General features: G+C 35.8%; 1 long non-coding RNA gene across 1 annotated transcript in view; it reads right to left on the reverse strand.

The window, feature by feature from the left end:
* LOC116156914 (uncharacterized) overlaps positions 1-12,870 on the reverse strand; it is a 179,847-nt gene extending 166,977 nt beyond the window's left edge. The window contains exon 1 of the long non-coding RNA XR_004140865.2: positions 12,823-12,870. This is a non-coding gene — a long non-coding RNA (uncharacterized LOC116156914). The remainder of the gene's footprint in view (positions 1-12,822) is intronic.
* Between the last annotated feature and the right edge of the window lie 3,785 nt (positions 12,871-16,655).

Below are 16,655 nucleotides of genomic sequence, written 5' to 3' on the forward strand. Positions count from 1 at the left end.
CTCCTCTTAATCCATGATAGAGCTAACATCATGCACAAGGGAGATAAAGGAACCAGCCTGGAAAATCAGACCATCACATAACACTAAACACCGATTTATTTCATAGATGGCATATAATGCAGTCATGGCCAATGAGAATTGCTCTTGGGGTTTATGAGGTATACTGGGAAGAAAGAATTACTCTTTCTGCTCAGATTTATGAGAGAATAAGATGTAAGGCAGGAGCTATGGTCAATCATCTTGCCACTGCATTTTGGCAATAATTTTTATTCTGCCTAAGGATGAAAGTAACAATGAAGGAAGATATATGACATTATTTGTGTCCCAAGTGTGGATAACAATTGAAACTAATTTGACTTAGGAGTTTTCAGTTATGTGCACTAATACACATATTTTTTGTTTAGGCTAGTTTAAAGATGGCTTTCTGTTAGCTGAATATGAAAGACTGAAAGATGCCTGAACAATACACTGGTATGTCATGGCACTATGGTAAACAGCTTCTGACATGGCCACGTATTAGTTTCCTGTGGCTGCTGTAATAAATTACGACAAACTTCGTGGCTAAAAAATAACAGAAATGTATTATTTCACAGTCCTGGAGGCAAGGAAGCCAGAATCAGTGATATTGGACCAAAACCAAGTCAGCAGGGCTGTACTCCCTCTGGAGGCTCTAGAGAAGAATGCATTCTTCCAGCTTTGGATGGTTGACATTCCTTGGTTTGTGGTTGCATTACCACAGTTTTCAAGGCCAGCATCTTCAAATCACTCTCTGCTCCATCTTCTTACCTCCTTTTCCTCTCCATGTATAAAATCCGCCCCCACCCCCCGGCTCCCTTTTATAAGGATACAGGTACTGTTTTTGAGTTCATCCAGATAATCCAGGATGATCTGACCATTTCAGGATCCTAAATCACATCTGCAGAGGTTCTTATTTTGCCACATAAGGTAATATTCACAGAATATGGCAAAAGTGATGTGATGCCACTTGTGTGATTAGATTATAGAACAATTTAACTTCCATCCTGCTAGTCTTCCCTTTCCATTTCTTTCGTAGCCTACATACTTTGATGAAACAAGCTGCCATGTTGGATAAGACCATGTGGCAAAGAACGGAGGGAAGCCACTGACCGACAGCCACTGAGAATCTAGAGCTCTCAGTTCCACAGCCCATGTGGAACTGAATCTTATCAGTAGTCAAGTGAATAACCTTAGAAATAGAGTCTGTCCCTAGTTCAGTCTTTTGATGAATACACTCTGGCCAACATGTTGATCACAGCCTGTGAGAAACCCCGAAGGAAAGGACTCTGTTAATCCATTCCCAGATTCCTGACTCACAAAAACTGTGAGATGATAAATGTTGCCTTAAGCCACTGAATTTTGAAATAATTTGTCTAGTAGCAGTAACAAGGCACTAAGTAAATATTCATTGAATAAAATGATAAATGAGTGAGACTTGTAAGTGTGATAGTTGTTCTACGTGTGATAGAAAACAAGTAAGAATAGGAGAACAGTGTGATCTGGAAAAGATTCAGGTCCAGTAATTAATCAACAATAATTTGTAATTCTCACAGAGATGGTGCGCTGTTCTGTGTTACTGAATGAGGAAGTTTTATCTGGGTATAAGTTAAAAGTAAAACACCTACTAAAGAGTATATCTCCATGAAACCTTTGATAAACTTAGAAAAAGTCAGAGAAGTTACTGTTTCTGTGTTTTTTGATAATGATGCCAATGTGACCTTCACTCCTTTTATTTTCTGAAAACCTGTGTCTATCAGCTATTGTCATGTAACAAATACTCACAAAAATTTCAATGACAAACAACAAGAAGCATTTACTTTGCTGACACATCTGTGGTTTGAATGGGTGGGTGGAGAATCAGTTGATCTAGAAAAATTTCAGCTGAGCAGTTCCAATCTGCAGGTTAACAATAGATCTGATCTATGAACCTCTTCTCCTCCTGGAAACAAGTGGGCCAGCCAGGGCATTCATACTCTTTCTATGGCACTGGCAAGAGGACAAGCAAAAGCATTTAATGGCTCTTAAGTAGAGTTGCCATCTAAAATACAGAGTGCCCAGTTAAATTTGAAATTCAGATAAGCAACAAGTACTTTTTTAGCATCATTGTGTCTCATGCAATTCACCTACTGAAAGACATCCTGGTTGCTTCCAAGCTCTGGAAATTATGAATTAAGCTGTTATAAATTTCCATGTTCGGGTTTTTGTGTGGACATAAGTTTTCAGCTCCTTTGGATAAAAACCAAGGAGTAGGATTGTTGGATCCTGTGGTAAGAGTACACTTGTTTTCTAAGAAATCACCAAACTCTCCTGTAAAGTAGCTGCACCAATGTGCATTCCCGCCAGCAATGACTGAATGTTCCTGTTGCTCTGTGCTTTCGTCAGCATTTGGTGTTGTCAGTATTCCAGATTTTGGCTATTCTAATAGGTGTGTAGTGGTCTCTCATTGTTAAGAGTTGTTTGTATATTTTGGATTACAGTCCCTATCAGATAATGTCTTTTGTGAATTGTTTCTTCCAGCCGTTAGCTTGTCTTCTCACACTATTGACACTGTCTTCACAGAACAGAATTTTTTAAGTTTAATGAATTCCAGCTTCTAAATTATTTCTTTCATGAATCTAGCTTTTGGTGGTGTATCTAAAAAGGCATCACCATACCGAAGGTCATTGAGGTTTTCTCATTTGTTATCTTCTAGGTTCTGCAGTTTAAATTTAGGTATGTGATACATTTGGAGTTAATTTTTGTGAAGGGTGTAAGGTCTGAATCTAGATTCTTTTTTTTTTGCATTTGAATGTCCAGTTGTTCCAGCACCATTTGTTGAAAAGACTACCTTTGCTCCATGGTATTACCTTTGCTCCTTTGTCACAGATCAGTTGACAATATTTAAGTGGATCTATTTCTTCACTCTGTCCTACTGATCTATTTGTCTGTTCTCTCACCAACACCACACTGCCTCAGTTACTGTAAATTTACAATAAGTCTTAAACTCAGGTGGTATCAGTCCTCCAACTTGGTTCTTCTTCATTATAGTGCTGGCTCTTCTGGGATTTTGCTTCTCCATACAGACTTTATTTTAATTTTTTTTATTGAAGTATAGACCACTTACAATGTGTTAATTTCTGGTGTACAGCATAGTGATTCATTTATATATATATATACACACACAAATGTATATATATTCCTTTTCAGATTCTTTTTCATTACAGGCTATTATAAGGTATTGAATACAATACTGTGCTATAAGTATACCTTGTTGTTTATTTATTTCATATATAGTAGTTTGTATCTGCAAATCCCAAACTCCTAATTTATCCCTCCCTCACCCTCTTGCCCCTTTGGTAATGACCAGTTTGTTTTCTATGTCTGTGATTCTGTTTCTGTTTTGTAAATAAGCTCCTTTGTGTCATTTTTTTAGAATCTACATTTAAGTAATATCATATGATATTTGTCTTTCTCTGTTTGACTTACTTCACTTAGTATGATAATCTCTAGATCCACCTATGTTGCTGCAAATGGCATTATTTTATTCTTCCTTATGGCCAAGTAGTATTCCCTTGTATCTATATACACCACAACTTCTTTATCTAGTCATCTGTTGATGGACATTTAGGTTGCTTCCATGTCTTAGCTATTGTAAATAGTACTTCATATAGACTTCAGAATCAGTTTGTTGTTATCCACAAAATATAACTTGCTGGGATTTTGTTTGGGAATATATTGAATCTATGCGATCCAGTTGGGAAGGACTGAAAAGTTTTTTTAAAGTATGTTTCTCTACGGGTTATTTTATAAAATCAGAACCTCTTCAATCGTCTCTGATAATTTTGAGCCAATAATAGAGTTGTTTCACTCTGGATTAAAGGATCATTTTCTCTTGTCCTAGTTTGTATGTAATGTGTGCCTATTCAGTTCCTGCTATATGTTCTGGCATGACATATTTTTAAAAATACAAGATGGAGCATTATTAATATTACATCACAGTAGGAATCACTCAGAAGCAAACAGATAAGCAGGAATGTTGACAATGTGGGAGCATACCTTGACTATTTGAATAAGGAAACTGTTGTGAGAGGTGCATAGCCTTCCAGATGCTTCATATACATCTATTTGCTCCTTTATTCACTATTTACACTGCAAGCATTTCTTAAGTGCCTATAACATAATAGGCATTGTGCTAGATGCTGGGAATAAAAGATGAAGAAGGCACCAATCTTCTAAAATAATATGGCCATATTTTTTTTTCTGAGTATAAGATAATATACCATGTACTTTGCATACATTTCCTGTAATCATCACTTCAAACCAGATAAATTGGGAGTTTTATTACTTATATTAGTTAAGAAACTTAAGGCTATGAGTCTGGACACGTCAATGATTATAAACTAATGATACATGGAATCAGAATTTAAACCCAAATCTTTTTTCCCCTATAGAAACCACATGCTTTACCCTCATTTCACTTTTTGGTAAGGAAAACTTTTATAAATGTAGAAGACAGCATTGTACAGAATTTGAGAACATGTATTTGGAGTCTAATAAACCCAGTTTCAGTTTTTGACAAACACAGACTGTATAATCCTGGGCAAGTTACTCAGAGTTCCAGTGTTCATTTTATTTGCAAAGGGGGAAAATGGACAAAATAGCACTGACATCACACAGGCTTCTTTATGAGCATCATGCCTGGAACAGCCCAGTAGGCACTCAGTAAATCCTTACGGGATCACTGTAATAAAGCATATTAAGCATTTTGCACACTCTTCCCAGCCCAGCGTCAGTACTCAAGAACTGTCAGATTCCTAAAACTCTCCTGACTGCTGGAGCTCTGATTTCTAGTAAGTTTCTGATTCTTTTTCAATTTTTAAAGCATATTCCTCCAGTTTGTAAAAAATGGCTAGTTTCCATCCTATAGTAGCTACGACTCATATTAACTTATCTAAATCAACAACAACAAAAACCAATTAGTGAACCTCTACTTAACCGAAACACGTGATTAGTTGTGTTATATGAGAAATACTGTTTCCACTGTGTCGTATCGCACTTAATCCCCACAGCAATTTCAGGAGGAAATTGGGTTTCATTATGTTTAATAAGAAACAAGAAATATTAGCTTGGTTTTATCCTCTGACTCCTCTTCATAATAATCGAACTCAGTAATATTTCATGGACCTGTGAGTTTTATAAAATATAGGAATCTAACTATATATACACAGGACAGATCAAGATACCAAAGACTAATTGGTCTAGATAATTTTTTTTTTCATACTTAGGTAATCATCCTGAATTGCCTTATTTGTAATGTAAGGGTCTGTACTAACTGTTAAACATCCTTGGGTCTGAGAGAGTGACCATATTTAGATTAATTTTGTCTAGTAATTTGCTTTACCTATCCACTGCTTTATTCCCCCAAGCAATCAGGCTACATTCTACTTAAAATCAACACAGCTTTTGCAAGTTGGTTGCTGTTGGTAACTGCTGGGCTGGAGGTAAGCAGAGGATAAACCTGGATCCTAGTTTGAAAGAATGTTGTGCTATCTATCAATATGGAATTTTTTTTTTAAGGTAGACCTCAAACTTAACACTAATTGGCCTAGGAGCTCAATTTTAAGTCAGATTTAGTTCTAAGTTATAATATATACATGGAGGCAGTAAAAACAGCTTTTAACTCAGAGTAATTTGGCCTGAATCCCACGTCCTTCTCCTATTAGCTGCATGAACCTTGGAATTTATTTGTGTTCCTGACTTTTGTCATGTCTAAATAAAGACAATAAGATCTCCTTTACCAGACTGTTATGAGGATGAGCTCTTGCATGGCAAGTGCTTAAAACAGAGCCACCACAGGACAAGATGCCCAGGTGAAGTTGTCTAGTGGGCAATTAACATATGGCTATGAGCACAGGAGCAAAGTTGAAGCTATGGAAATAGAGAATTGAGAGTCACCACTATATACACAGCAATACATAAAAATGTCCTCAAATTCAAAAAGAGGTAGTTCCTTTTGAAGACCAGAGTTTTTAGTACATCTGAAAATGCCAATCAGTGAAAGCTTCACCACTAGCTGTAACATTAGTAGAGCAGATCATGTTTTGAGTCCCAGGCTCTGTAGCTAGAAAGAAAGCTAAGGCTTAACAACCTTTGAGTGACACACCAGTGTTTCTGCCTGTCTGTTCAGTGGTATGTCCACGCTGATTTCAAACTAAATAATCATCACTCTACTGGTGAGTCCGATGATGCTTTTATCACAGCAGGATAAATTTCCCTTGTCAAAATTGGCACCAATTATGCAAATGAAATCTGAAGGGTTCATTAGCGAAATGGTAATTGGAGTAACTTGCATTAAAGAAATGATATACAAAATTTCTATCAAGAAAAACCACTTCATTTTTACAATAACCTTTAAAAGCCTTCTCAGCAAATGATAAATAAATCAAGGTTTTAGAATAATTTTATAGATATTTAATGGATTCACAGTTGATATTGTGTTCATGATGCATTTTAATATGTTTCTTTGCTGGACACTTTCTTTGGTTACAATATACTTCTTACAGTACTAACAGTAAAGATAATAGCATTGTATTATCAATTAAAAGAAACAAAATCAAGCCTTTACTGGAAGAAAATGTAAGGCTTTCCTAATCATCCCAGGTAGATTTGATCGATCCATTATATACACAGCAATAATAACATTTATCATTGGCCTCATCATTCAATGTCTGAAACTATTTCTTCCTCTTTAATTTTCCAATAAAGTTTGTATTAAATTGATATTAATTTTCTTTCTTAAGTATCTGTTAAAATTTTCTAGTGAAATCTGGGCCTGGAGTTTTATTTGTGCTAAATTTTAATTTAAAGTTAATTTCTTACAGATAGGTTATGGTTGAGCCTGGCTTTTTATTAAACCATTATGATAATCTCTATATCCATATCCACTGACATAGCTAAGTTCATCATCCTGCTATTTGTTTTCTATTTGTCTCATTTCTCCTTGTTCCTTTCTTCTGTATTCTTCTGGGGTCACTAGTCATTTTTTAAAGATTCCTCTTTATTTCTCTTATTATTTTATTACTTGTAAATTTCTTTTTTTTTTTTTTAATTTTAGTGACTGCATTACTGTTTATAGGATACATCCTTAACTTATTACAGTACACCTCCAGGTGATAGTACACTACTTCATGCATATTATAAGAATCTAAGAATAGTATCTTTTATTTCTCTCTTTCTGGCCTTAATGCATACATTCTACTTATGTACTAAAACCATAATGTATTGTTATTACTTTTGTTTCAACAGTTAATATATTTTAAAGAAACTTAGTAACAGTCATATATTTACTGGCATGGTTACCATTCCCAGTGGTCTTCATTCATTTGTGTAGATCCAGGTTTCTATGTTATAGTATTTTTGTTTTTCCCAAAGAGTCTCTGTTAATATTTCTTGTGGTGTGAGTCAGCTGGTAATGAATTCTCCCAGCTTTTATATGTCTGAAAATGATTCTATTTCACCTTCATTTTTTAAATATATTTTTGCTGGGTATAGAATTCTTGATTGACATTTTTTTTTTTTTACTTTCCATTCTTTTAAAATGTTACTATAGTTTCTTTTCACTTGCATTGTTTTCAAGGAGATATCTGCTGTCATCCTTAAATTTGTTCCTTTTATGAAATGTGTCTTTTTTCCCCCTCTGGCTGATCTTACAATTTTCTCTTTATTGAAAGTCTTGAGGAATTTGAGCATGATGTGACTTGGTTTAGTTTTCCTTATGCTATTACTTTGGGGCTTTATTAAGCTTGGATCTGCAGGCTTACCACCCTACTCTTCACTTCAGGACCTCTGGACTTGCATGTTGTGCTGATCTCAGTGGGCCCAGCAGTCTGCTGGTGCTCTGTTCACTTATTTCAGCATTCTTTTGACATTGGCCTTTTTTATATTTTCTGTGTTTCTACTTAAGTTTTTAACAGATGGAATAGAGTTATAATAATTACTTCAGTGTCTTTGTATACTAACTCTAATATCTGTGTCTATTTTGGGTCCATTTCAATTTATTGATTATTTTCATACTGGGTTATGTTTTCCTGTTTTTGATTGAGTGCCACATGTTGTGTATTTTACCTTTTTAGGTGCTGGATCTTTTTGTATTCTTATAAATATCCTTGAGGTTTATTGCACAATGTAGTTTAGTCACTTATAAATAGTTTGATCCTTTTGGGTCATGCTTTTATATTTTGTTAAGCAAGACCTGAGCAATGCTCAGACTAGAACTACTTATTTCCCACTACTGAGGAAAGACCTTCTGGACTAATCTATTCAATGCCATGTAAATGAGATTTTCCATTTAGGCTGATGGAAAAAGGTACTATTCCTGTAAGTACAGAGGACATGCTCCCCTTTTTCTCCAGCCCCAAGTTGTTTTTTCACATGCACGTGCTGATCACTACATAAGTGAATACTTGAGAGGGATTTTCTGTAAATCCAAAGGTTTTTTTTTTCACATGCAGCTCTCTGGCACCCTGTCAAACCTGTTGGTTTTCTTGAACTCACTGCTCATCTTTTCAGCTCAGAGAGTATTCTGGTTTTTACCTGAATTTCCTTTCCCTCAACTGCAGCTGGAAACTCTCTCAAGGCACTAATCTTGGGAAATCATAGGGCTTATCTCATTTGTTTCTTGTCTTTCCTGGGTAATTTTTTGTAACTTAATTCCAGTGTATTCAAAATAAATTTTCCATATATTTGTCTTTTTTTTAATTATTTTTTATTTGAGTATAAATCCAGATCCTGTTACTTCATCATATTAGATTTTAATTTAGATGTGAATATAGAATCTTATATCACATTTTTTCTCTTAAAGTTCACGCTCTTTATATCATTATGCTATATTATATTATTGTAGATACTGCTGTGTTACTTTTAGGGATAAAGTGATACACCATTTTTTCTCTTAGAGGGGAATTATAAAAGATATACAAGATGTACTCAGGAGGTAGATGGTAAGCTCACATCTCACTGCAGGAATAGAGAAAGCTGTCAGCTGTAAGGAGAGGTGGTGGAAAGATAAGTGACAGAAGGCTAATAGATGGATTTGACACTGAAGAGAGGGAGCCAAAAATCCAATGAGGGATGAACAGACAGTTGCCAAGCAAATATCCACAGCCAAGTTGTGGTTGGACAGAACAAACCTCTAGTAAGCCAAGCTTGATGGCTCCAGCAAACACTGTAGCCCAGAAGAGGAACAAAGCAAAGAAAGCAAAATGTAAGATAATGTAAGGCTTAATACTGCAGTGCCAAGACAGAGGTGAGTCGGGACAAAAGAGGACGTCGACAAGTGAAGTAACAGAATTTAGATAGCTATGTTGGCCAAAAAAAGTACCATTTGGCCATGAGGGGCTTATTTAGTAATTTAAGAGAACAACATTATAAAATATCAATATGAATGGAAAACAATTTTTGTGCTTGAGACAAAGAAAGGCAAGAGATGGCAGGTGAGGACAGTTTAATTTTGGACAGTACTGAGGGAACTCAGAGACAGCACTTTATTCTGTTATTTGTGGCACATGGCTGATTAGAAGTGGAAATGAAGGTTAATAGAAGCAAAGGGTAATTGACCATGAGATCAAGCATCTGAAAGATGGTAACTGCATTGAAAGGAATGGTATTTTTGAGCCAGATGCTGTAGAATTCCAGGCAGAGTGACACTAACAGGAGGGAGCTGGTGTAAATGCACAGCATAATCCCCAGCGCTGAAGGGCCGAGAGAAGACGGTGGGTCAGTGAGCAGTTGGCTCCAGGCCAAAATCCTATGTGGCTTCTCTCTGGCCCAACCATAGGCAATTATAAAGTTTGCTTGGCAGGCCTCATGGCGGGGTGCTGCCTTTCCCACCCTAGACTTGGAGCACAGCCAGTGCACTGCAGTTCTGCAGGGAGTTGTAGTGAAGGACTCGAGGACCCCATCCCTGGGCCCGCCAGACATACTTGCGTACATTCATGTTCCCAATCCAGGTACCTCTGCTCAGTTCAGAGGCCTCCTTTTCGAGGGCCTTGCCTGAGCTACTTTTCTCCACTTTAACTTAGTACTTTTCACCCCTATCCCTTACCTCCCACCCCACCACACGCACAGGTCTGTAGAAAGGCAGTGATTTCTGTCCAGGCTCCTCAGCATTAAGACAGTTGCCCCTGTCTGTGCTAATCCACCTGGCTTGCCTGGTGTTATTCCATGGAAGGAAATGCAACACTGAGAAGCCAGTGCCACTTTCTGCCTCTTGCTTGCTCTGTCAGAGGAAGTGAATGAAAGCTTGAATGTTATTTCAATTTGGCTCATTGTCCTGGCTGACCACCTTGATAGGTGGTCAGTTATTGATTCCTCAACAGTCAGGGCCTTAAAAAATTAACTGTTTTCAAATGAAAATGAAATTATTTGAAATTCCATAGGATTGGGTGCAAAAGATAAGCCTAAACATATTAAACTCTGTTAGAAGCAACGAAAGACTGTTTGCTTTGTACATTGTCCTGGTACAAAATTTAACACACAAGAATATTTTCTTCTATGAGTTTCTGCAAACTGGATAAAAGGTCAGAAAACTAGTTAGTGAGGTCAGTCACAACATTCTTAGTAATTGATACATAATGTCACAATTAGACCAATTCAGCAAAACCTGATGCTGATCACTTAAAGACACCATGACAGAATATGTGACTGATACTAAAACTGTTCTTTGAAGATCAGAAAATAATTTTATATAATTTAGTGCTGAATTCAGTGTAAACCATAGCAGGCATACAATAAACATTTCTGATTTCCATTTAAATTACTTAGGCTATTGTTTTGTTTTAAACTTGATCTTTGTCATTCATATACCATTCAGTCATTTATGCATTTTCTTCAAATACTTTTTCATGTGTCCTCTGCATACCAGCCACTTTATTAAGCCCTAAGATTAAAAAAATTAAAAATACATGGTTCCTTATCTCAACAAAATATCAATGTTTATATAATGCTAGCTCTCTTCTGAAGACCATCACTCAGAATTGATAAGATTAGTTCTAATGAGATTGTACTAAAATCTCAAAAGAAAAATAAGCAACTTTTAAACATCAAATGCAATGGAGACAGCTGATAGTGAATGCTATACAAAAAAAGGAAAAATAATAAATAGGGCCATTCCTTAAAGATTCTTACAGCATAGCAGGAAAATATTCTACTTAAGATTTCTTTTTGTGTTTGTGAAAGAGTTTCTTCATTCTGATTGCTTTTTTCACCCAGAATTGTGGCCTTGTCTCCAAAACATTTCCTGTAGCTGTTATAAAAATTTAAGTAAAAAATTTCTTCCTCATTTTCTTCCTCTTTTCCTCTCTCCCTCTCTCCCTCTTTTTCTTCCTTCCTTTTTTTTCCTTTGATAATCAAATAGATTAAAAAAGCAACTACCTGAGGAGAAAGGATAAATGTTAAGTTTTTATCTCAGTAGAAAGTATAGCAGGAAACTCATTAGGTAAACACTTGACCTAGATCTGCCTTTTTATGTGTGGTGCAGTGGCTTAAAATTGAGAAAAGTGAACTAAAAATATAAGCTATTTAAATTCACATAGGATGTCCTCTTAGACATGCTTAATGATTTGCTTGATTCTAATTGCAGTATAAGAATAAGATGAGTGCCCAGATCACAAATCAAAAGGCAAAATTGTCTAGATTTTGAAAAAATGCAATCCTTTTTTTTTTCTTTTGACATACTGGAGCTAGAAAATAAAAACATAATCCCATAAGTGAAAGAAAAACTCATTAAAACATTTTGAGAGTACCATTTATATATGTTTACCATGTCATATACACAGCACTTTAAGAAACATTCTTTTTTAAAAAAGAAAGCAAAGGAAAAACCTATAGTCAAAATGGATTCTAAGGAAGAAACATCTTTTGACCAACAGTTATCACAGTTATCTTACCACCTAGGAAAATAGTATATATCCTTGATAAATATTCTTGGGCTAAATTCTAGGTTTAAATAACAGCTCTAGATTTGGAGCTGATAAAAACCAAATCATCCACTCCAGAGAATAAAGAAAATTCATTCATTCTTTCCCCCCTCCCTTCCTTTTTCTCTTTTTCATCTTTTCTTCCTTCTTTCCCACCCTTTTATTCCTTCCAAAATGTGATACTTATTTGTAGAGCAAACACTGAGTAGGGTACTGAGGTGATTTATAGAAATAAAAAGACAGATTTCTTCTCTCTATAAGGTCCATTGTAAAAGACAAGCCAAACCATATGAAATTGGTACAATATAGTATGTGTCATGATGAAGGTTTAATTCAAGTGCCATGAGAACCCAGGATCTGGGGATCTATTAGTCTGCCTGGAGGGGGAATGAGAAAAGGCTTCAAAGGGAATATGACATTTGAGCTGGATCACAAAATTTGAATGAATTTTTCCAAATCACCCTTACCCCTAATTTCATTTATATGCCACCACGGTCCAAGGCAAGGAAGAAGTCCTCACAAGATGCCTCTAGGATTTTGACTCTTCTCTGCCTCGAACTTTAGCCTCCCTTATTTCATGAGAACAGGAGAAGAGAAGATACTGACAGAGCCCCGCCCAAGGCAGCAAATCCAGCAGAGTCCCTAGGAGGGAGTCCCAGAGAAGGGAGAGACAGAAGAGGGAGCTCTACCAGATACCATGTCAGGAAATAGGAAGCATACACACAGGAGAACAAATATGAGAGATTGTAGGCTAAGAAGCAGGGTCAAGAACAATAATCAACACCACAAAAGGAAGATACATAATCATCATATATATATGTGCTCATATATAATGGTAATAATGCCTTACTTTTGCATGGCAGGTCAGAAGTTCACATCTCTCATACACAGCATTTTCTTTAAGCCTCACAGCAAATCTATGGGACAAACAAGAAAAATAATAACTTTTCTATTTGACAGTTGAGGAAATTGAGGTTCCAATGAGTGAAAAGAGTTGCCAAAGGTCACACAGCTCAGCCTCCTAACTACGAGTCCAGGGATTTCTCTTCTGTTCCTTGTACTCTGATTGTGGCGTTTGTCTGGGGGTATTTGTGTTATTGCTCCAGGAATCATGGTTTCCAAAAGATTCTCATTTCTGCCATTCATTCTCTTCATGATAAAGACAAAAGGCCTCTGTTCTTTCTGATTATGGAGAGCAGAAAACCACAATCAGTAAATATCTAAGGAGGCTTGATCTGTTAAGTGCTTAATATTTTAGTCAGCTCCTGATCCAGAAGCACATTCATAACCTGAAATAATACATATCTGTACATATCACCTGTACCACACAAAGCTGCCTTATCTGCCCTCTGAGAGTACCCAAAGCATGGTGACTTAATGATTTAATAACCAAAGAAGACATAAAACTCACAGTTTTAAGATGCACAACCATAGTGCAGTGCATCACAGAACAAGTTCATGGGGCACATTCAGCTCTCATGTTTAATGAAAAATGCATTAGAGGCAGAGACTAGCTGTCAGTTTTTTCTCTCTTAATTTTGTCTTTTCATATAAACCTTAAAATAGGGAACACTTATAGGATAGCAATAATCGTTGTCCCCATATAAACTGCAGTGTAAAACAGAGCACTTAGATTAGAGGCATAACGAATGGAATATTCAGAAATTGAAGTTTGCCCCATGAAAAATAACCCAAATGGTGGTCCTCAAGAACAGAGGACACAGCTGTCCAGTGCTTACCATCACCAGGCATTTGTGTAACCAATGTGAAACCATCTACCAGTTGCTCTTCTGGTATATCACACGTATTATTAATGTTCCTTTAACTTGAACTTTTTGCTTTTTTGCTTAAATCAATTCATATTAAAAATCATATCTCTTACTCTAATAAAAGAGCAAGTCCAAAATAAAAATAACGAAAATAAAAATCATAGTATTAAGCTGTAATGATACTGTTCCCCACCTTGAACTCTTAGACTGATGTCCCTCCCTTTGGGGGGGGAGGTGTGTGTGCGCGCGCACGCGTGTGTGTGTGTGTGTGTGTGTGTGAGAGAGAGAGAGAGATTTGTCTAAAGAAAAGCTAAAGATACAGGGGCATCAAATTGAACATTGTCTTTGATGATAATCAGAAGATTGAAGAAAGGTGAAAAGAGCTTGCCCATTGTATGATTTGTTGTCATCTAATACAATCTCAACACACTACCTAAAACCATCTCTAACCCACAACTAATACTTTGGGATACACTAATGTGTTAATTTTCTTTTTTCACATAGGTAGTATATAGGAAATTATTAATACATATATGTTAAATACATGTTAAACTAAACGTGGACTGATAATCTCTTTAGTACCTTTGTCTGGCCCAGTTACCTTTATAATCTTAAGTGATGGCATCAGACTTTCAAAACAAATGTTCAAATTCCGAGCACAAAGTAAGTTCTTGGTAATAACTAGTTGAGCGGTACTTGGACAGGTATGGACAGAAAAAAAGGTATATATTCCCACTAACCAATTAATGACAGGGATGGAGGCCCCTTTATACTTTGTGCTATGCACATTCAAGTGAGATATATGCTATTTCTATTTTTCCATTAGTATGTTAGGATATTGAACTACAAAGTTTCACATAATTTACATGTGTTAACCTTAGTATAAATACTATGGAAGATGCTACTGCCTCTTTATATCGACTCATCTGTTTAGGAAAACTGACCTTTATCTAACTAGAGTTTCCAGTTTAGAGTTGTCCCTAAAATGACTAAAGCACATGTTCAGTGTCAAACATTCAACTGTTATTCATGTTGACATTTTTCACATATTCTGTTCTAATTGCATCCAGAAAGCATAATAAGGTTGCACCATGTTTTAAAGATAAAGAGGGTTTTGTACAGCAATCAAAAGAATGTGTTTTACATACTAATACTGACTTTCAGGGGACCTAGAGGTGGAATACAAGGAACCATGTATTTTGAAAATGATAAATATCATTCAAATTCAGAAGCATTTTAGTGATGTTGAAAATTTAATGAAGAAAAATGTTTGGGATCTAAAAATGGGAATATAATTTTATAAATAAGAAAATATATATTGGATCACCAGTAACGAAAAAGGAAGATAAAAGGAAGCAAATTTTGGAATGATACATACAGGTTACTATTAGGGGAGATGTTGTGTATATATGTTTTAAGTTCTATATAGAAGTAATCTTGTACCTTTGAAGAAATTTAAACCACACAGGTTGGAGATAAAATCTTGAAGCAGGGCAAAAAAAAAAAAAAAAAAACCTCCTGCATACTTCACACTTTTAAATGTATATAAAATTTACAGATTATAAAACCAAGAAGCCATGAAATTGCTATGATGTACATTTTTACGGCCTGTGTTAATCCAAAATCAACTTATCACTATTCTGCCCAAAACCAGGGAGATGGGCTAATCAATGACCATTGTGACCATGTTCAGGCCTGAGAATCTACATGGGTACAACAGTAGTAAAAGAGAAACTTAAATAAAAGAAAAACAAAATCTTAAAATATTGCAGAAACCTACATTGCTGGTGGGAATGCAAAATGGTACAATCACTTCCAAAGATAGTATGACAGCTTCTTACAAAACTAAACATACTCTTACCACATGATCAAGCAATCATACTCTTTGGTATTTATGCAGAGGAGTTGAAAATATATCTACACAAAAACCTGCACACAGATGTTTATAGCAGTTGTTCATGATCGCCAGAACATGGAAGCAACCAAGATTGTCCTCCAGTAGATAAACAAATAAATAATCTGTGCTCCATCTGGTCAGTAAAATATTATTCAGCCCTGAAAAGAAATGAGCTATCAAGCCATGAAAAGACATGGAGAAATTTTAAATGCCTATTTCTAAGTAAAAGAAGCCAATCAGAGAAGGCTATGTACTGTATGGTTCCTAATATATGACTTTCTGAAAAAAGCAAAACTATGGAGACAGCAAAAAGATCAGTGGTTGCCAGGGGTGAGAGATGAATAATCAGGACATAGAGGACTTTTGGGGCAGTGAAAATACTCTGTATGATATTATAATGATGGATGTATGATGTATGTCTTTATACATTTGTGCAAACCCACAGAATGTAGAATATCAAGAGTGAGCCTTGGAGGCGGGTGTGGCTCAGCTATAGAGAGTGTGTGAGGTTCTGGGTTCAATCCCTAGTACCTCTATTAAAAATTTTTTTAAAAAGTTAAAAAAAAAGGAGTGAGCCCTAAGGTAACTATTTATTAGGGCAGAGGTAGATGGGAAATCTCTGTACTTTTCTCTAAACTTTATTGTAAACCTGAAATTGCTCTAAAAAATGAAGTCTTTAAAAATATTTAGGAAACCAATAATGTCCAAGTAAAGATATTGGCAAATTGATGGTTCTGACCAAATGTCTCATTAGATTTACAAATTTAGGTTTGACAAAATAGGCTCCAAAACACTTGTATGCATATTTTCTCAGGAAAGGATAATGAGTTAATTTTATGGATTATGGATAAGCTAATTTTTGTTGTTGTTGCTCATTCAGTAAGTTTTTTATTGAGCACCCACTCTGTGCCCAGCATTGCACTAGGTGCCATGGAAAATACACGAGAAGTATAAGATATGGTATCCGCTCTTAAGGAACTTATGAAACTAGAGGCAGAAATCACATGTACATGTGAC

Source organism: Camelus dromedarius, chromosome 14 (genome assembly GCF_036321535.1).
Source record: "Camelus dromedarius isolate mCamDro1 chromosome 14, mCamDro1.pat, whole genome shotgun sequence".
Classification (NCBI taxonomy): domain Eukaryota; kingdom Metazoa; phylum Chordata; class Mammalia; order Artiodactyla; family Camelidae; genus Camelus; species Camelus dromedarius.